The sequence below is a fragment of the Pseudophryne corroboree genome, chromosome 5 (assembly GCF_028390025.1).
Source record: "Pseudophryne corroboree isolate aPseCor3 chromosome 5, aPseCor3.hap2, whole genome shotgun sequence".
Taxonomy (NCBI): Eukaryota; Metazoa; Chordata; class Amphibia; order Anura; family Myobatrachidae; genus Pseudophryne; species Pseudophryne corroboree.
The window spans coordinates 137,352,707-137,374,183 of NC_086448.1; the positions used below are offsets into that span (position 1 = coordinate 137,352,707).

Here is a 21,477-nt window from a genome sequence, read left to right on the forward strand (position 1 = left end):
ATATTCGCACTGCGACTGCGCCAAGTATCTTTGCTATGAAGATAGTATTTTTACTCACGGCTTTTTCATCGCTCCGGCGAACGTAATGTGATTGACAGGAAATGGGTGTTACTGGGCGGAAACAGGCCGTTTTATGGGCGTGTGGCTGAAAACGCTACCGTTTCCGGAAAAAACGCAGGAGGGGCCGGAGAAACGGGGGAGTGGTTGGGCGAACGCTGGGTGTGTTTGTGACGTCAAACCAGGAACGACAAGCACTGAACTGATCGCACAGGCAGAGTAAGTCTGGAGCTACTCTAAAACTGCTAAGTAGTTTGTGATCGCAATATTGCGAATACATCGGTCGCAATTTTAAGATGCTAAGATACACTCCCAGTAGGCGGCGGCTTAGCGTGTGTAACTCTGCTAAATTCGCCTTGCGACCGATCAACTCGGAATGAGGGCCAGAAATTTCTTAGCAGTTTCTGAGTAGCTCCAGACTTACTCCTACACTGCGATCAGTTCAGTCAGTTTCGTTCCTGGTTTAACGTCACAAACACACCCAGCGTTCGCCCAGACACTCCCCCGTTTCTCCAGCCACTCCCGATTTTTATCTGAAACGCCTGCGTTTTTTCGCACACTCCCATAAAACGGCCAGTTTCCGCCCAGAAACACCCACTTCCTGTCAATCACACTTCGATCACCAGAACGATGAAAAATCTTCTTTAGGCCGTGATTAAAATACCAAACTTTTGTGCTAATTTACTTGGCGCAGGTTGACTGCGAACATTGCGCATGCGCAGTTTGCGACTAATCGCTCCGTTGCAAAAAAAACTAACGAGCGAACAACTCGGAATGACTCCCTATATACTGGTGGTCCCCAGTCCCCACAATAAAGCACACTGAGCACAGATGTTTGCTGCACACTGAGCACAGATATGGAGCGTTTTCAGGCAGAGAATGTAGATATTTTAAGCACGCTGAGCACAGATATTTGCAGCACACTGAGCACAGATATTTGCAGCACACTGAGCACAGATATTTGCAGCACACTGGGCACAGAGATTTGCAGCACACTGAGCACAGATTACGTAGCTTTTCAAGGAGAGAACGCAGCCACGTCCTCTCCGTTCAATCTCCAATGCACGAGTGAAAATGGCGGCGACGCGCGGCTCTTTATATAGAATACGAATCTTGCGAGAATCCGACAGCGGGATGATGACGTTCGGCCTTGTTCGGGTTAACCGAGCAAGGCGGGAAGATCCGAGGCTTCCTCAGAACCGTGTAAAATGGGTGAAGTTCGGGGGGGTTCGGATCTCGAGGAACCGAACCCGCTCATCTCTATCTCTCACTAAGTACTGTACTTATAACCTTATCCACCTCCCCTCTACATGTCTTCTCCAACTCTTCCCTTTCCTTACCTCATCCAGAAGGTTTTTCTGTTAATTGTAATTTTTAAACAAATCAATTGTCTCATCTACAGAAAAGTGCTTGGGATGGGATTTCAGGCTCATTGTGAAAGCCCTTGGGCTTCTACTGTGATCCCCCTATGGTCCTGAAGATACTGACATAAGCAGTAATAATGAAATAATAAGTGGAGCATGGTTGCTATTGTAAGTGTGGATAGCAAGGCATTATAAGAACAGCCTTAACACAATCGGTAACTAGTTGTTCTTGTAGCACCGATTGACAGCAGGAGAGAACAGGAAAATGATGGAATACAGGACAATATCTGAAATAAGTATGTGCATGGAATACAGGTAAAGGAGAGTAAAATGAGAGATATGTCTAAAAATGCCCAAGCACATAGGGGAAAAAAAGACATGCACACAAGGTACTGTAGTTTACTGTTGACAACACTGTCTTTTTGCCTTAAACAATTTATACCAACAGGAAAATACCCCCACATAGTGGACTATGTGTTTGAATACAGTAGTAATTCCTAAGCTTCCTCAGACTGCGGGACTCTGGAGTTTTGGCAATTTTTTCAAGGCAGCTCTAAACCAAAAGTGGACACAGTTGCATTTGTGATTGTCCACGTCATTTCTGAACTATCCAGTATGGACAATCCATTCTTGCAGCCATCCCTGCACTTCTCTTTTTTCTGCAGGAAGTGGCGTTCCGCTCCACATGTTCTCAACCAGATGTTCTCCAGAACTTTAGGTTCTTCCGTCGGAAGTGAGTGAATGATCTCCCGTTTTCTTTGTTCCTCCTTCAGCACGATTATTCCTGGGCTCCTAGAACTTCAGCCAGAGGCAGTACTTGTCTATCCACCTCTCCTGACATCAAAGCTAATGAGTTGCCATAGTAACAGTCGGCATTGGATTGATCCATAATATGTAATTACACCAAAAAAACATAAAGGTTTTCTTAGCAGCACCAGTGGATAGTATAAGTGGTATAGGATAGAAATTTCTATACTATACATAACAGTATTAGGCTCAATAAATAATGGTCATTCTTTTGCATTTTAACACCTTTTCTAATATTTCTCAGGTGTTTATCAATTCCTACTTTTAGAGGTCTAACCGTGCGACCAATATAAAATTTCCTGCAGTCACACTTTATAGCATATATTACATTTGATGTGTTGCAAGTAATAAAATCGACAATTTTATGTTCACAATAACTAATTCTCACTGTCTCATATTTTGTCATACTGTACCCACTACTGTTCCAGTATCCTATGCACATAACACATCTGTAAAAACCTTTTGATCTGTCATAACAGAATCATCCTGTTTTCCCTTAAGGCAAACTTCTCACCAGTTGTGTTTTTAAGTTACCTGCTCTCCTTTATATATGTACAGGTTTTACTGGTATCTAATTTCCAAAAGCAGGGTCCCTCTTTAAAATCTGCCAATGTTTTCTAAAAATTCTATCTGTTGAGAGTTCTAATTCATGATGCATGCCCATTTGAACTTATCTTCCTTAGTTTGTTTTTCACAAGTAAATCCAGGGATGGCTCTTCCATTAGGCAGCTTTAGGCAGCTGCCTAGGGGCGCCGGCCCTTGGAGGGCACCACTGAATTCATCAAGCAATAAATTGAAGGATGTCTCTGTACGAAACATCCACCTTTTACACTGCACTGACAGAGGTTGCAGGTCTAATCAGGCACAGCTGCCGCTATCAGGCTGCATTGCATAGTGCCTGAGCGCTTCCTTCATGCCGATATGTGTATCATCAAGTCATGTGAAGGCACAGAGGAGGCAGATGTAACTATGGCTCCTGAGGGGCGCTCTCATGGTCGCTCCTCATAGCCCTGATGGACCTGCTCCAGGACCCTGGTTCCCGTCTCTCCAGCAACAAGTTGAACCTGACTTCATGTCTGCACCCAGTAGCATCATTGTAATGCTGCTGCCGACTGTAAGAGGAACCATGCCAATGATGAGGGAAAACAACATAAGGTAAGTAACCCATGGGGGTTTCTGCGGGACCACAAAGGGTGGGGGGGGAGTATGGGGGGGTTTGCACAGCACATTAGGTAAAACACAGGAACATAAAAATATATATAGGTGTGCATATATGTATGTATACACGTACAATTAAATATCCCCACCAGATGTATATCATTCAGCATAAAAGTGAAACTGGCCTCAGTGTCCTATTTGATTCCTAATATGCCACCTAACATTTATAACATTTATACATATTACAATGTATATTTTCATTTTAAAAGTCCTTGAGTGTCATCCCTTTTCTCTGTCTGTGTCTAATGATAGCTCCGGGAGGTGGTGGTGAAGGGGGATGGGGTTTGCAGATTAGGGGGCGCTGGGCTGAAACTTTGCGTAGTTGAGGAGAGACCTTGCACCGGTTCTGAGTAAATCCTCATTGCACTCTCTAGACACTCACCTACTTGTGTTTCATTGAATCCACATGCCAAAAAGGAATTTTTCATATTCCTTGCCTTTTCTTCAGACATTTTAATTTTTTATGCAATTGTGTTTCAGTTATTTTAACTGGCCACCTGAAATTGAGTTGAGCTAGTTCTTAGTGTGGCAACTGTTTGCACTGATTTATGAGTCCATTTATTTTTGGTATGGTTTGGTATACATTATCCCATCTTTAATATAGTGATTTCTAAAACGTTAAGCAATGCAGTACTTATATTAATAGTAAATGTAATATTACAATTGTTGCTTTTAAGATAGGTGCAGAACTGATCTAAAGTGCTACAGTCCCCTTTCCAAATAAAAATATATATAATTGATATATCGGGACCATGACACCAGGTTTGTCCCAAGCTCCTCCTTATGCCAAACATATTCCTCCTCCCTTAGTTCCAAAAAAAGGGAGGCATAACTAGGGGCAAACCTGGTGCCCATCACTGTGCCTGTCAGTTGAATAAAAATATCCCCCTTAAATAAAAAAATGATTGTGTTTCACTATAAAAGATATGCCATCTAATAGAAATTCCTGAAGTGCTTCATCTAGTTTTGAATAGTAAAGATATTTCTTCAATGTTTTGATTCCCTGTGATTGTTCAGTGATAGAGTATAATGAACTCACTACTGCTCTTACGAAAAATATCCTTCCTCCCATTTAATATCCTTCTTGTTTAGCATATCACATGAATCTTTTAAATGTGATTTGTTTTTTAAACAAGGGCTTGAAAGTAGAAATCAATGCTGCTTCCCATCTCATCTTACTCACCAAACATACTACATCCATATTCCCTCTCTTGCAGGACTTTCACTGGCTACCCTTCCCATTCAGGATCCAATTCAAGCTTCTCACACTCACCTACAAAGTCTCACCCACTCTTCTCCTTCTTACATCTCTGACCTTATCTCTCTTTACATTCCCACCCATCCTCTTCGCTCTGCTAATGCACGCCATCTCTCCTGACAATGGATTTCCTCCTCCTACTCCTATGTACAAGATTTTGCATGTGCTGCTCTCTATCTCTGGAATTCTCTACCTCTCCCCATCCGACTCTACACCTCTCTACAAAACTTTAAACGGGCTCTCAAGAACCACTGCTTCACCAATCCCAACTCTCCTCCTAACCCTCTTGTGTATGCTTACTGTCTACCCCTTCTGTGTCACCCCGGTCTGTTAGCCCCTCACCTTTTAGTTTGTAAGCTCGCAAGAGCAGGGACTTCTTTCCTCATGTGCCTTTCCTTTTCTTACTTACATTACCTTATACTCCATACTCCCTTTGATGGCACCTAACCCCGGGTTTTAAATACCTGTCCTATATTGTCTTGAACTGTAAGTGCTGTTTTCTTGTTTGCTCATTTGAATATGTACTGTGTAATGGGTGCTGCGGATCCCTTGTAGCGCCATATAAATAAAGGATAATAATAATAATAATACTACTACTACTACTACTACTACTAATAATAATAATAATAATGTAAGCTGACAAATTGGCCACAATGGAGTCAATGCTGGCCATCATGGGGGGTTAGTAGTGTTTCTGTGTATTTTTGGTGATACATATATGACTGGGATTTGTGGATTACCACTTAATAAAAAAATTTCAATGATGGTCTTCAGTTCTGTCAAAAACAAATCTGTGGGGTCTTTCCTAAGTTTTTTATAGATGTGATCATCTCCCAACTGTCGGAGGCCTTCCTGCTCATATTTAGCAATGTGCATCATGGCCAACCTCCTCCCTCACCACCACCACCACCACCACCACCACCACACGCCTTTATCAATGGGTTTTACTATAATGCCATCATTATTTTTCAGATTTTCTAAAATTAATCTTTCTTTGAAGTTCAGATTGAAATAATTTATTTTTTGTCTTACATCCTTTATATCTTCTAGCACTTGTGCAGTGAATGTTCCCATGCCCATCATGTGTGTGGAAAAAAAGGTGGACTTAGGTCTAAGTGTATAAGTGGACCCTTTCTCCATTACAACCTGTTCTGTTTACGCCTCTTAAAGTTTTTTTTATGAACTTTAAAATCATTTATTTTAGTTGAGGTTGTATATTTTAGTCCTGTCTCCAAGATATCCCGGCCTATATTCATTATGGTGATGGTGACTGCCTGCATTTAAGTTTGATATGCCTATTTCCTTCACACTTTTATATGTTATAGATGTGGTCTCCCCACAACATTGAGACTTATCTAGTTGGATAATTGTGTATATCCCACTTGGTGAAATAATTGGACATCTCTGTTTTTTACTATATTACTGAACACAAAGGTTTGTTTATGGTTTTTCCCCTTCCTTTTATATATATATATATATATATATAGATGGGGGAAAAGCTTTTCGGCGCTTAACCGCGATACCAAATTATACTAGAATGTAGTCCAGGATATTTATAAATGAACAAAAAAGTCTCCTTTTTCTAGACACTCCCTTTATATTAATCGGGCATCAGCTCCACCTTAAAGAAAGAATCATTGGTAAGGTGCTTCATGTGCAGTGTAAACAAAAAGAAAGGATAAGGTGGTTTTAAGCGACCAGTGGTGTCTGATGCTAATAGGAGACTCAAATTTAAAAGAAAATATTTTTATTTATTAAATCTAATATGCACCAATAAAAACAAATAAAACAGTAGCCCTAATTACAAGGGGCTAGAAAAGTTACTAAAAAACCGTATATAAAATATAAGTTAGTATAAAATCAATAATACGAACTTAGATAAGACAAGAGAAAAAAAAGTCCTAAAAAGTATAAACTTGGACATAAGATCAGCATAAAAAGTATATAAAAAAGTTCTTAGCTTTTAGAGAGGATATGTATCATAGCACCCAACGCGTTTCGTCCTATCTGGACTTCATCAAGGGGTGACAAACATCTGGGACAGCTCATCTATATATACCTGTATTGATAAGGAAGTGATAGCTACATCACTTCCTGTCAATTAACAGGTGTCAATATTTGTATATTGGTTAAGCATTCAAAATACAGTGGCAATGCTCCTACATCATAGTGTCATCATGCTGGGTAAAACCGCTTTGTAGATAAACATATTCTGTGTATTTAAAGTTAGAGAAAATGTTCATGAAGTTTAAAGTCCCGGACTGCCTGTCCGGATCGCGGGTGACGTCACGTCCGCCCTGCTTCCGGTGTCCGTCATTCCTCATTGCGCATGCGCCGAGAGCGGGTTGTAGAGGGTTCTTATCCAATGCGCATGCGCCCGTTCTCCCATCAGGTTACAGTGGCTTTGATCGTGTGTGCAGTAGCGGCAGCCATTTTCTTGGAGTACATTCCTCCAGACATTTATTTGTACAGTCAGGTGGTAGCGGCGGCCATTTTGGATAGGATTTTTCATAATGGAAATGGATGTAAAGACGAAAATAAAGAAAAAAATGTTTCAGAAAGAATATTTGCGTGAATATTTCATATTCATACTTAATTCTACTGGTAATTCTGATCCCAAATAAGGACATAATTGGAACAGCACGTATAATTAGATGTCTGGCTGATATTTAGCAAGAAAATATTGATTGTTTCATAATGCAGTCAGGTTTAATAGTGCTAGTATATCTACCTTGTTATATACTAGTATACTTTATGTCATGAGGTGAGTGTCAAAAAAATCACTCCCATGTTGAAACTGATATAATAGCAGTCACACTTTTAAAGAGCATGGTGCAGGTGGTAGCATAGTGTATACAGATATTTTTTAGAAAGATTCTTTTAAAAGACATATTTGCAACGAAGTTCCCATACGAGGGTGAGATAGGGTAGATTAGTTAGTGTAATAACCTCTTAGCCCTTGTTCAAGAAAATTACAGCACCCAGTCTTCCATGATGGTTCCCCATCTATGTACTAGTTGGGCCCGACACTGCTTGGCTTCCAAGATCGAACGGAGTTGGGCATCTCCAGTGTGGTATGGCTGTAGCATCGGCGTGGTTTTTTGGAGGTATCACAATAACGGCGTGGTAAAAGAAGTGAATGAAGTTAAAAATAGCAGAAGGTAAAATAAAAGACAAATAGCCTAAATTGGAAGAATAAACGCGGTCAGCTTACTTTCACAGAAAGGGGGCTATTTCATAGCCTTCATTGAAGCCATCTGGATGCATGGTGTTGAGTTCAAATATCCAGAACATTTCACGTTTTGATAAAAGGTTGGATAGGTCACCGCCTCTTTCCCCCAAAGAGACCAGTTCAATGCCTTTGAAGGTTAGTTCGTCAGGATCCGAGTTGTGGCAAGCATGGAAGTGTTTAGGTACTGCATGTGTTAGTACTTTGTTTTTAATGTTTCTTATATGTTCCTGTATACGGATTTTTAAGGGTCTTTTCGTTTTCCCTATGTACTTCTTCCCACATGAGCACTCAAGCATGTAAATCACTGACATCGTATTACAGTTAATGAACTGCTTGATCTTGTGCTCTTTTGATCCATTAGTGTTTTTGAAGGTTTTCCTGGTAGGGTGTACGTACCGGCATATGTTGCAGCGGCCGCATTTATAACACCAAGTGCATTTGGGCATATTCGATCGTACTTCTGGGTACCTCAGCATACTTGGTGCCACCAGATCTTTGAGGTTTTGTGACTTCCTAAACACCACTAAGGGATCCTTTGGGAGGTAGTCCTTTAAAATGGGATCCATAAGGAGGATGTTCCAGTGTTTCTTAAGGGTTTTCTTAATAATCTTCTCATGTCTGCTGTATGTGGTGATAAACCGTACTGTGTCATCTCGTTTTTCCTTTGTTTTATATTTCAGGAGTTGTTCCCTCTCCAAATTCTTGGCCTTCAGATTTGCTTCTTCCAAGAGATGGGTCGGATAGCCTTTTTCCCTGAATCTTTCCGTGTATACCTGTAGTTGCTGATCTCGGTCTTCCATATCCTTACAGTTCCGAGCAATTCTGTTGAACTGTGAAAAGGGGATATTATTTTTCCATTGTTGACTGTGATTGCTTCGGTAGTGTACATAGCTGTTCATATCCACTTCTTTAACATAGTTCTTTGTAATCACTTCATTCCCTGTGTGTGTCAAAACCAGATCAAGGAATTCTATCTTCTCTGTACTAATCTTTGAAGTGAATTGTAGATTCATGGAATTGTTAGATAAATAAGTAAAAAATTCTTTAAAACTCATATCATCACCGTCCCACACAAGTAAAATGTCATCTATGTAGCGTTTATAAAATGCAATATTTTGTTTGAACGGGTGGTCCTTAAAAATGTACTCATTTTCCCAATTCCCCATAAAGAGGTTAGCGAAACTGGGCACAAAAATAGTCCCCATGGCGGTTCCACAGATTTGTAAGAAGTAGGTATCTAAAAATTTAAAATAATTCCTTTTCAGAATAAAATTCATTAGTTCACATAAAAAGATTCTGTGCTCCTCTGTGATCTCGGCATCTTTCTTCAGAAAGCCATTACAAGCCTCTACACCCTTATCATGTTCTATGCAGGTGTAGAGCGATTGGACATCTATGGTGATCCACCTATAGGTGTCTTTTCATTCAAATGACTCCATCAGGTTGAGAACAGATGTTGTGTCTTTTAAGTATGCTGGCAGGTTTACCACATGTTTCCTTAGAAATATATCCACGTACTCAGACAGATGTGATGTCAGAGAGTCTATCCCGGCCACAATGGGTCTCCCTGGGGGATTCGTCATGGATTTATGCACCTTTGGTAGAAAGTAGAATATGGGGGTGGTGGGGTTGGAGTTGAGCAGGTACTGGTATTCTTCTTTAGTTAGGATCTCGCATCTGTCAGGTTCGGTCTGGTTTGTGTCCCCGGAGGGGGCGCTAGTGGGTCAGTGGAGGTAGGATGGAAGAATGAAGTGAGGAGGCAGTACTGGGTTTCTGCGCATGTGCACAATGTAGATTTATTAATAACAGAAAAGTCCAGATAATAATGCAGCAGAAAGTAAACAAACGAATGCAATGGAAATGACAATGGTAACGGCAATGGTAGTGGCAATGGAATAGTATGGTTTGAAACTGAAAGTCTATGGCAGAGTTTGTAATGCAGAAATGGAACCAGAGAAATTAAAACGTGGAGCCAGCAGAGGTGAAATGATGGTAGCAAACCTGGTAGAAATGCAGGAGACTGGATGGTAATGTTCACTGTGCTGTTGGAAGTGCACAATCAGCATGCAGGCTGAATCACAGGTGAGATGACGGAATGCACCTGGAGAGGGAGTCTCTACTGCTGTAGGCTGGAGCACACTGCAGATGTAGAAGGTGTGAAGCCAGAAAGGTATTGCTGGTGCTGGTACTTGTAGTTCCACGGAAGTAACAGGTACAGGAGAATATCCAGGAACACAGGGGATCTGGAGACTGGAACACAGGGAACCACTGGAGACTTGACACACCGAATGTAGCAGGAGAGCTGGAGTGATTGCTGGAACTTGTAGTTCCACAGAAGTAACAGGTACAGGAGAATATCCAGGAACACAGGGGATCTGCTGGAACCTGGAACGGCTGGGACCTGTTGTTCCACAGGTCTAACACACAAGAAAATCTCTGAAGACAGAGGATTGCAAACAGGAGCCACCTGTTCACGGGATGTGACGTGTTGTCCAAGGCGATGTGAATGAGCTAGGAACTGGAGTTTATACACCTTGCTCTGTGATGATAGGATGAATCTCTGTGAGAACACACCCTCCAGGATTGGGTGCCCAGATCAGCTGAGAATTAACTGGAGATGGTGATTAACCGGGAGAATGATTCTGTAGACAGTTAATGCAATGCACTGCTGGTTGCTGGCTGGGATCAGTAGTGCACCGGGAGTTAATGCTGGTTAACTAGAATCACTGTGTACTCCAGGCTGCTGGCTGAAACCAGTGATTACCAAACGATAGAGCTGGTTAGGTGGAGCACAGTGAGCTGTGGGCTGCAGGAGACTGAAGACTGGAACTGCTGGGACCTGTAGTTCCACAGGTCCAATTCACAGGGAAGTGATGCAAAGGAGAATGCGGATTCCTGACAGTACCCCCCCTTTTATGGGTGGGCACCGAACACCCACGCTGGAACTTGGAGGAACCTTGAAAAAGAACTTGGGAAAACACAAAAGCAGAGGTCCTCAAAAGTCTTCCCAACTTTCATCTTCAGAAGACAGATTTTCCTCGTCAGAACAAGTAGACCATTCAGGGTCATTTGAGACAGAATTTACTTCCTGGGAAAAGGCATAGCTAGGAAGGATAGAACCTCCCATAATGTAACTTGAGTCTTCATCAACAAACTCACTTTCAGAGTCAGAGTCCAGGTCTAGTGTGGTCATGGGAGCCTTTTGTTTAGGAACAACAGAATCTGAGACAATCTGTGGACCAGTGAATTTGAAGCTATATGAGACACCAGGACTAGGGTTTACGGCAGCATAGCCAACACTTACGTCAACAGATGGTAGACTTTGAACTGGTTCTGGAGTTCTCCAATTCCTGTAATTCTTGAAATCTCTGATACGTTGATTCAACAGAACCTGTTCGTGTTTGGAAGGAGTTGAGTCGAAAAACTGAGAATTGGAAGACTGATCAGAAGACTGAGCAGATGTTGAATCTGGGGAGTCAATACTTTCAGAAGTGTTGCTGTAGGATGGAGGCACGGAAGTATATGCAACTTTCAAATCTAAAGTCTGAGAACGTTGTCTTGACTTTGCAGCTTGGAAATTTTTAATAGCTTGGTCTAATGTATCCTGATCTTGCACAGACAGAGATGTTGGAGAGGATTTAGCAGTAGACAAACTGTTGACAAATTGGCCGGAATGCCCAGATGACTTTGACTGCATAAACTTTGGAGCAAACTCCTGTTTTACGGCTTCGCAGAAAGCGGGAAGATCACTCAGTAGCGGATCTTTACATTCAATGAGAGGATTCGCCCAGTCCAGTGCTCTACCTTTGAAGAACAGGAGGAAGTATCTGATTGCATTGGCTGGAGAAATAGTCACTGAAGGTTCAGACTCAGTAAAAGCGAGGTATTGGCTCGCCACTGCACGAAACTGAGCATAGTCACCATCAAAGTAGACTGGAGCTTTTGTATCTGGTGGACACTTGGAAGGCTGAATGTCAGTTGAAGTCTCGGAAGACAATGTAGGACACTTGAGAGTTGAGGACTGGAATAAGCATTCAGAAGCAGGAGTAGAATCAACTTGAAATGCTCGAGGGTGGAGAGAGGACGTCATCTCCTGGATTGACTGACAGGAATTCTCTGCTGAGGTTGACAGAATGCTAGAAGCTTCACCTTGGGGTGAGATGCGTAGAACCTCCATCTGGGTTGAGGCAACTGCAATATCTGCAAGAACTGTAGACTCTGGAGATAGCGACAAGAGTTGTTTACTTGAAACACCGGAGAGAACCACACCGGGTTCAGAGGAACTGGAATCGGCAGGAACCGACGAAGGTAGCTTAGCATTGGAAACAGAGCTACTCAGGCTGGCTGGAACCAGAGGAGGCTGATCTGGACAGACGGATGGGACCGGATTGGGTCCAGATAAGCTTGAACCGGCTGGAACCGGATTTGATATGAAGAGACTGGAATCGGCTGGAACCGAAGGAGTCCTCGGAGTGACGGATAGGACCGGATTTGATCCAAGGATGCTGGAATCGGCTGGAACCGAAGGAGGTAGCTCAGCATTGGAAACAGAGCTACTCGGGCTGGCTGGAACCAGAGGAGGCTGATCCGGACAGACGGATGGGACCGGATTGGGTCCGGAAGAGCTTGAAGCGGTAGGAACCGGTGGAGTCCTCGGACTGACGGATAGGACCGGATTTGCTCCGAGGATTCTGGAATCGGCTGGAACCGAAGGAGGTAGCCCATTATTGGAGCCACTCAGGCTGGCTGGAACCAGTGGAGACTTTGGGCCGACGGCTGGAACCGGGCTAGGTCCATTGACACTTGATTCTGTATAGACAGAATCCGGATGTTCTAATGATCCCTCTTGGAGTGGTACTGAGCTGGTAGCACTCTCTGAAGTTGGCAAACAAAAGTTCATGTCTGTATCTGTGACTTTAAGAATTCCTCCTGGGATCTTGGCCCTGGATTCCTCACTTGAGGCTGAAACTCTAAAGACCCCTCCTGGGGTTAATAGATCAGACACACTTCTTTGAGTTGCATGCCCGGATGCCACTTCTGGAACCTGAACATCAGATACCCCTACTGGGGTCACAACATCAGATGCCCCACCTGGGGCTGTAGTCACAGACGCCCCTTCTCGGGCTGTAGGCACGGACGCCCCTTCTCGGGCTGTGGGCACGGACGCCCCTTCTCGGGCTGTGGGCACGGACGCCCCTTCTCGGGCTGTGGGCACGGACGCCCCTTCTCGGGCTGTGGGCACGGACGCCCCTTCTCGGGCTGTGGGCACGGACGCCCCTTCTCGGGCTGTAGGCACGGACGCCCCTTCTCGGGCTGTAGGCACAGACGCCCCTTCTCGGGCTGTAGGCACAGAAACTACTTTAGTTATGGGTAACATAGATAGTCTCTGTTGATTTCTGAACTTGGGATTGGGTCTATTTGTCACAGGACCCCAATCGTAGACTTTTTGGACACTCCTGTCCGGGGTAAAGGAACTTGAAACTGTAGAGGATACGTTGGAAGGTTTGCAGGTGAAAACACTGTGATGCTGGGACCTGTCACCAACTTTTGAGTTGCGGAAGGAACAGTCCTTAATAAGATGACTAGAACTCCCACAGTAAAAGCAGAGGTGAAGCTGCCTGCGATGGCGGCGTTCAGCTTCCGTGAGTTTGGAGCGCGGGTAGCTCTGGAATCTGCCCTCTCTCTGCATAGGAGGAGAGACTTGAGTTTGTAGGAAGCTTGACACGGAGGTCGCACTAGTCTCAATACATTGAGCAGGACTCTTCACTGTATTTAAAGCACCACCTAGGATTTCTGGTATGATTGGAATGATTCTTGATAGCAGACTTTGAAGTTGTTCCAATAAATAACAAAGAGTGTTTATAAGTTCAGGTTTTACAGCAGAAGACAGAGGAGTCCTGAAGCTTTCAAAGGAGGAAGTCGCTCTCTCAGGAGAATTCGCTGTGAAGGGACTGCCATAGGACTGACTTGAGCAACAGCCATCCACAGGAACGGATTGTGCAGGGAAAGTTGAAATGACTGGAGCAGGAGTGACTTTAACAGGAACTGGAGAAACAACAGAACTTGGAAGGGATTGTTGCAAAGTATCCAAACGGATAGACATTCCCTGTAGGAACTGGAACATCTGCTGCTGCGCAGCCTCTTGACCATCCAAACGGGAGACCAGATTTTGTAAGGCCCCTGACCCCACATTCTGACCACCATCCGAGTCCATGGGCCTTGGACAAACTGTCAGGTTCGGTCTGGTTTGTGTCCCCGGAGGGGGCGCTAGTGGGTCAGTGGAGGTAGGATGGAAGAATGAAGTGAGGAGGCAGTACTGGGTTTCTGCGCATGTGCACAATGTAGATTTATTAATAACAGAAAAGTCCAGATAATAATGCAGCAGAAAGTAAACAAACGAATGCAATGGAAATGACAATGGTAACGGCAATGGTAGTGGCAATGGAATAGTATGGTTTGAAACTGAAAGTCTATGGCAGAGTTTGTAATGCAGAAATGGAACCAGAGAAATTAAAACGTGGAGCCAGCAGAGGTGAAATGATGGTAGCAAACCTGGTAGAAATGCAGGAGACTGGATGGTAATGTTCACTGTGCTGTTGGAAGTGCACAATCAGCATGCAGGCTGAATCACAGGTGAGATGACGGAATGCACCTGGAGAGGGAGTCTCTACTGCTGTAGGCTGGAGCACACTGCAGATGTAGAAGGTGTGAAGCCAGAAAGGTATTGCTGGTGCTGGTACTTGTAGTTCCACGGAAGTAACAGGTACAGGAGAATATCCAGGAACACAGGGGATCTGGAGACTGGAACACAGGGAACCACTGGAGACTTGACACACCGAATGTAGCAGGAGAGCTGGAGTGATTGCTGGAACTTGTAGTTCCACAGAAGTAACAGGTACAGGAGAATATCCAGGAACACAGGGGATCTGCTGGAACCTGGAACGGCTGGGACCTGTTGTTCCACAGGTCTAACACACAAGAAAATCTCTGAAGACAGAGGATTGCAAACAGGAGCCACCTGTTCACGGGATGTGACGTGTTGTCCAAGGCGATGTGAATGAGCTAGGAACTGGAGTTTATACACCTTGCTCTGTGATGATAGGATGAATCTCTGTGAGAACACACCCTCCAGGATTGGGTGCCCAGATCAGCTGAGAATTAACTGGAGATGGTGATTAACCGGGAGAATGATTCTGTAGACAGTTAATGCAATGCACTGCTGGTTGCTGGCTGGGATCAGTAGTGCACCGGGAGTTAATGCTGGTTAACTAGAATCACTGTGTACTCCAGGCTGCTGGCTGAAACCAGTGATTACCAAACGATAGAGCTGGTTAGGTGGAGCACAGTGAGCTGTGGGCTGCAGGAGACTGAAGACTGGAACTGCTGGGACCTGTAGTTCCACAGGTCCAATTCACAGGGAAGTGATGCAAAGGAGAATGCGGATTCCTGACAGCATCTGAATGCTTTCAAGAGAATGGTTCTTAATTCCTCTATGAAGCCCTCTTTTGGATCTCCCGGGAGTGGGGTGTATGAAGTTCTATCTCCCAAAAGTCTGTTTGCTTCTGTGACGTATGCCTCCCGGTCCATGATGACCAACCCCCCACCTTTATCAGCAGATTTTATAACGATATTCTTGTTGTCCTGAAGTTCTTTAATTGCCTTTGTTTCTCTGTTCGTGAGATTCTTCTCCTTGATGGTCTCCATTTCGGTTTCACGTAGATCTTTTTTCACTAGATCATAGAAAATGCCCACATTGTGGCCCTTTGATTACAGTGGGTAGAACTTTGAGGTGGGTTTTAGTCCTGATTAAGATTGTTCGTAGTTTCTAATGGCCGCGTTTTCCTTTTTAAGAAAGTGCCTTTTAAGTGTTAACTTCCTTACGAATTTATTTAGATCTATAAAGACGTCAAATTTGTTCATGCCTTTTGTAGGTGCATAGGAGAGTCCTTTATTCAATAGTGAACTTTCATATTCTGTTAACGTGTGACTTGATAAGTTGAATATACCTTTGTTTGTTGGATGTCCTAGTGGAGGTGTCTTCTTTTGCTGTTGTACAGGTTTGTTCCTCCTGCCCCCTCGGCAACCTCTTCTTCTGTTAGTCTTCTTTTTAGGGGTGTTGTGCTCGTAATTTTTTCTTTTGGGAGGTTTCTTGTCATGGTTTTGAACCGTGCGTTCTAGCCTGGTGATAAAAAATCCTCCTCGTTGGCCGAATTCATTCTTTGTAATGCGGAAAACTTGTTGGTAGTCTGTATACTTTGTCTTCTCAGTGTGTAGTTTCTTCCATTCTCCATGACTCTTCTTGGTACTGTTTGCCAGTATTCCCTCTTTGTTTTTAATTCAGTCTTGTCATTTCCATTAAATCTACTCCAGTTCTTAATTTTGTTATTCTCGTAATCTTGCTTGTCCCGTATAAATTTCTTTCCCTTATTTCTTATGACCTCGTCTTCAACTTGCTCAAGCTTCTTATTCAGTACTTTTTCGTTGATCTTAAAATCCTCTTTGTCCTTGAATATTTCCAATTTGGTTTCAGTCTCTTTAATTTCTGTTTCCAGGGTGGAGATGATGCGTTTCTTTTCCGTCACCAGGATTTTCATTAATTTTACTGAACAACTATGGAGTGCGTTGTCCCATTCTTTCATGAACTCAGGGTTCTCTGCTCCAAACGTGGGTTGTTAGGTGATTCTGAGACCCCTGGGAATTCGGTCCACGCTTATGTAGTGTTCCAACCCTTTCACGTCCCACCATGCCTTCACTTCTTTAATCAATAATCTTTCCATACTCCAAAAGATCTCATCAAGGGTGTCTGTGTTAGGTACACTCTCAACGGTGTTGGTTTCATTAAAGATTTTGTGGCATGCATTATTTCTTTTGTTGGTGCGTTCCCCGGTTCTAAACATATTGTATGTATGGTATCGACTTATGAAAGGCAGCCGTGGGCAAAGATTACCGTAATAGTAGATAGATGGGGGAAAAGCTTTTCGGCGCTTAACCGCGATACCAAATTATACTAGAATGTTGTCCAGGATATTTATAAATGAACAAAAAAGTCTCCTTTTTCTAGACACTCCCTTTATATTAATCGGGCGTCAATTTAATTTAACTTTTTAGATACCTACTTCTTACAAATCTGTGGAACCGCCATGGGGACTATTTTTGCGCCCAGTTTCGCTAACCTCTTTATGGGGAATTGGGAAAATTAGTACATTTTTAAGGACCACCCGTTCAAACAAAATATTGCATTTTATAAACGCTACATAGATGACATTTTACTTGTGTGGGACGGTGATGATATGAGTTTTAAAGAATTTTTTACTTATTTATCTAACAATTTCATCAATCTACAATTCACTTCAAAGATTAGTACAGAGAAGATAGAATTCCTTGATCTGGTTTTGACACACACAGGGAATGAAGTGATTACAAAGAACTACGTTAAAGAAGTGGATATGAACAGCTATGTACACTACCGAAGCAATCACAGTCAACAATGGAAAAATAATATCCCCTTTTCACAGTTCAACAGAATTGCTCGGAACTGTAAGGATACGGAAGACCGAGATCAGCAACTACAGGTATACACAGAAAGATTCAGGGAAAAAGGCTATCCGACCCATCTCTTGGAAGAAGCAAATCTGAAGGCCAAGAATTTGGAGAGGGAACAACTCCTGAAATATAAAACAAAGGAAAAACGAGATGACACAGTACGGTTTATCACCACATACAGCAGACATGAGAAGATTATTAAGAAAACCATTAAGAAACACTGGAACATCCTCCTTATGGATCCCATTTTAAAGGACTACCTCCCAAAGGATCCCTTAGTGGTGTTTAGGAAGTCACAAAACCTCAAAGATCTGGTGGCACCAAGTATGCTGAGGTACCCGGAAGTACGATCGAATATGCCCAAATGCACTGGGTGTTATAAATGCGGCCGCTGCAACATATGCCGGTACGTACACCCTACCAGGAAAACCTTCAAAAACACTAATGGATCAAAAGAGCACAAGATCAAGCAGTTCATTAACTGTAATACGATGTCAGTGATTTACATGCTTGAGTGCTCATGTGGGAAGAAGTACATAGGGAAAACGAAAAGACCCTTAAAAATCCGTATACAGGAACATATAAGAAACATTAAAAACAAAGTACTAACACATGCAGTACCTAAACACTTCCATGCTTGCCACAACTCGGATCCTGACGAACTAACCTTCAAAGGCATTGAACTGGTCTCTTTGGGGGAAAGAGGCGGTGACCTATCCAACCTTTTATCAAAACGTGAAATGTTCTGGATATTTGAACTCAACACCATGCATCCAGATGGCTTCAATGAAGGCTATGAAATAGCCCCCTTTCTGTGAAAGTAAGCTGACCGCGTTTATTCTTCCAATTTAGGCTATTTGTCTTTTATTTTACCTTCTGCTATTTTTAACTTCATTCACTTCTTTTACCACGCCGTTATTGTGATACCTCCAAAAAACCACGCCGATGCTACAGCCATACCACACTGGAGATGCCCAACTCCGTTCGATCTTGGAAGCCAAGCAGTGTCGGGCCCAACTAGTACATAGATGGGGAACCATCATGGAAGACTGGGTGCTGTAATTTTCTTGAACAAGGGCTAAGAGGTTATTACACTAACTAATCTACCCTATCTCACCCTCGTATGGGAACTTTGTTGCAAATATGTCTTTTAAAAGAATCTTTCTAAAAAATATCTGTATACACTATGCTACCACCTGCACCATGCTCTTTAAAAGTGTGACTGCTATTATATCAGTTTCAACATGGGAGTGATTTTTTTGACACTCACCTCATGACATAAAGCATACTAGTATATAACAAGGTAGATATACTAGCACTATTAAACCTGACTGCAATATGAAACAATCAATATTTTCTTGCTAAATATCAGCCAGACATCTAATTATACGTGCTGTTCCAATTATGTCCTTATTTGGGATCAGAATTACCAGTAGAATTAAGTATGAATATGAAATATTCACGCAAATATTCTTTCTGAAACATTTTTTTCTTTATTTTCGTCTTTACATCCATTTCCATTATGAAAAATCCTATCCAAAATGTCCGCCGCTACCACCTGACTGTACAAATAAATGTCTGGAGGAATGTACTCCAAGAAAATGGCCGCCGCTACTGCACACACGATCAAAGCCACTGTAACCTGATGGGAGAACGGGCGCATGCGCATTGGATAAGAACCCTCTACAACCCGCTCTCGGCGCATGCGCAATGAGGAATGACGGACACCGGAAGCGGGGCGGACGTGACGTCACCCGCGATCCGGACAGGAAGTCCGGGACTTTAAACTTCATGAACATTTTCTCTAACTTTAAATACACAGAATATGTTTATCTACAAAGCGGTTTTACCCAGCATGATGACACTATGATGTAGGAGCATTGCCACTGTATTTTGAATGCTTAACCAATATACAAATATTGACACCTGTTAATTGACAGGAAGTGATGTAGCTATCACTTCCTTATCAATACAGGTATATACAGATGAGCTGTCCCAGATGTTTGTCACCCCTTGATGAAGTCCAGATAGGACAAAACGCGTTGGGTGCTATGATACATATCCTCTCTAAAAGCTAAGAACTTTTTTATATACTTTTATGCTGATCTTATGTCCAAGTTTATACTTTTTAGGACTTTTTTTCTTTTGTCTTATCTAAGTTCGTATTATTGATTTTATACTAACTTATATTTTATATACGGTTTTTTAGTAACTTTTCTAGCCCCTTGTAATTAGGGCTACTGTTTTATTTGTTTTTATTGGTGCATATTTGATTTAATAAATAAAAATATTTTCTTTTAAATTTGAGTCTCCTATTAGCATCAGACACCACTGGTCGCTTAAAACCACCTTATCCATTCTTTTTATATATATATATATATATATATATATATAAAATCGTTCCGGTGTCCGGCTCTCGCTTGATGCTTCCTAACTGCGCCGGGTGCCCGCATATACAGTTGGATACACACAATAGTACAGGTATGCAGCACTCCTGGCGTCTGAAGAATCACTCTTATGCAGCACAATTCATATGGCAACGTTTCAGTGCCGTTTAATGTGGCACTTTCGTGACGAAAGTGCGACATTAAACGGCACTGACACGTCGCCATATGAATTGTGCTGCATAAGAGTGATTCTTCAGATGCCAGGAGTGCTGCATACCTGTACTATTGTGTATATATTAGAGATGAGCGCCGGAAATTTTTTGGGTTTTGGTTTTGGGTTCGGTTCCGCGGCCGTGTTTTTGGTTCGACCGCGTTTTGGCAAAACCTCACCGAATTTTTTTTGTCGGATTCGGGTGTGTTTTGGATTCGGGTGTTTTTTTCAAAAAACACAAAAAAACAGCTTAAATCATAGAATTTGGGGGTCATTTTGATCCCAAAGTATTATTAACCTCAAAAACCATAATTTACACTCATTTTCAGTCTATTCTGAATACCTCACACCTCACAATATTATTTTTAGTCCTAAAATTTGCACCTAGGTCGCTGGATGACTAAGCTAAGCGACTCTAGTGGCAGACACAAACACCGGGCCCATCTAGGAGTGTCACTGCAGTGTCACGCAGGATGTCCCTTCCAAAAAACCCTCCCCAAACAGCACATGACGCAAAGAAAAAAAGAGGCGCAATGAGGTAGCTGTGTGAGTAAGATAAGCGACCCTAGTGGCCGACACAAACACCGGGCCCATCTAGGAGTGTCACTGCAGTGTCACGCAGGATGTCCCTTCCAAAAAACCCTCCCCAAACAGCACATGACGCAAAGAAAAAAAGAGGCGCAATGAGGTAGCTGTGTGAGTAAGATAAGCGACCCTAGTGGCCGACACAAACACCGGGCCCATCTAGGAGTGTCACTGCAGTGTCACGCAGGATGTCCCTTCCAAAAAACCCTCCACAAACAGCACATGACGCAAAGAAAAAAAGAGGCGCAATGAGGTAGCTGTGTGAGTAAGATAAGCGACCCTAGTGGCCGACACAAACACCGGGCCCATCTAGGAGTGTCACTGCAGTGTCACGCAGGATGTCCCTTCCAAAAAACCCTCCCCAAACAGCACATGACGCAAAGAAAAAAAGAAGTGCAATGAGGTAGCTGTGTGAGTAAGATAAGCGACCCTAGTGGCCGACACAAACACCGGGCCCATCTAGGAGTGTCACTGCAGTGTCACGCAGGATGTCCCTTCCAAAAAACCCTCCCCAAACAGCACATGACGCAAAGAAAAAAAGAGGCGCAATGAGGTAGCTGTGTGAGTAAGATAAGCGACCCTAGTGGCCGACACAAACACCGGGCCCATCTAGGAGTGTCACTGCAGTGTCACGCAGGATGTCCCTTCCAAAAAACCCTCCCCAAACAGCACATGACGCAAAGAAAAAAGAGGCGCAATGAGGTAGCTGTGTGAGTAAGATAAGCGACCCTAGTGGCCGACACAAACACCGGGCCCATCTAGGAGTGTCACTGCAGTGTCACGCAGGATGTCCCTTCCAAAAAACCCTCCCCAAA

The 21,477-nt window shown here is 43.0% G+C and overlaps 2 pseudogenes; one reads left to right on the forward strand and one right to left on the reverse strand.

Annotated features, from left to right (window-relative positions):
* Positions 1 to 7,673: 7,673 nt before the first annotated feature.
* Positions 7,674 to 7,792, reverse strand: LOC134930393 (5S ribosomal RNA; annotated as a pseudogene).
* Positions 7,793 to 18,425: 10,633 nt separating this feature from the next.
* On the forward strand, positions 18,426 to 18,544 carry LOC134930394 (5S ribosomal RNA; annotated as a pseudogene).
* The last annotated feature ends 2,933 nt before the right edge of the window (positions 18,545 to 21,477 follow it).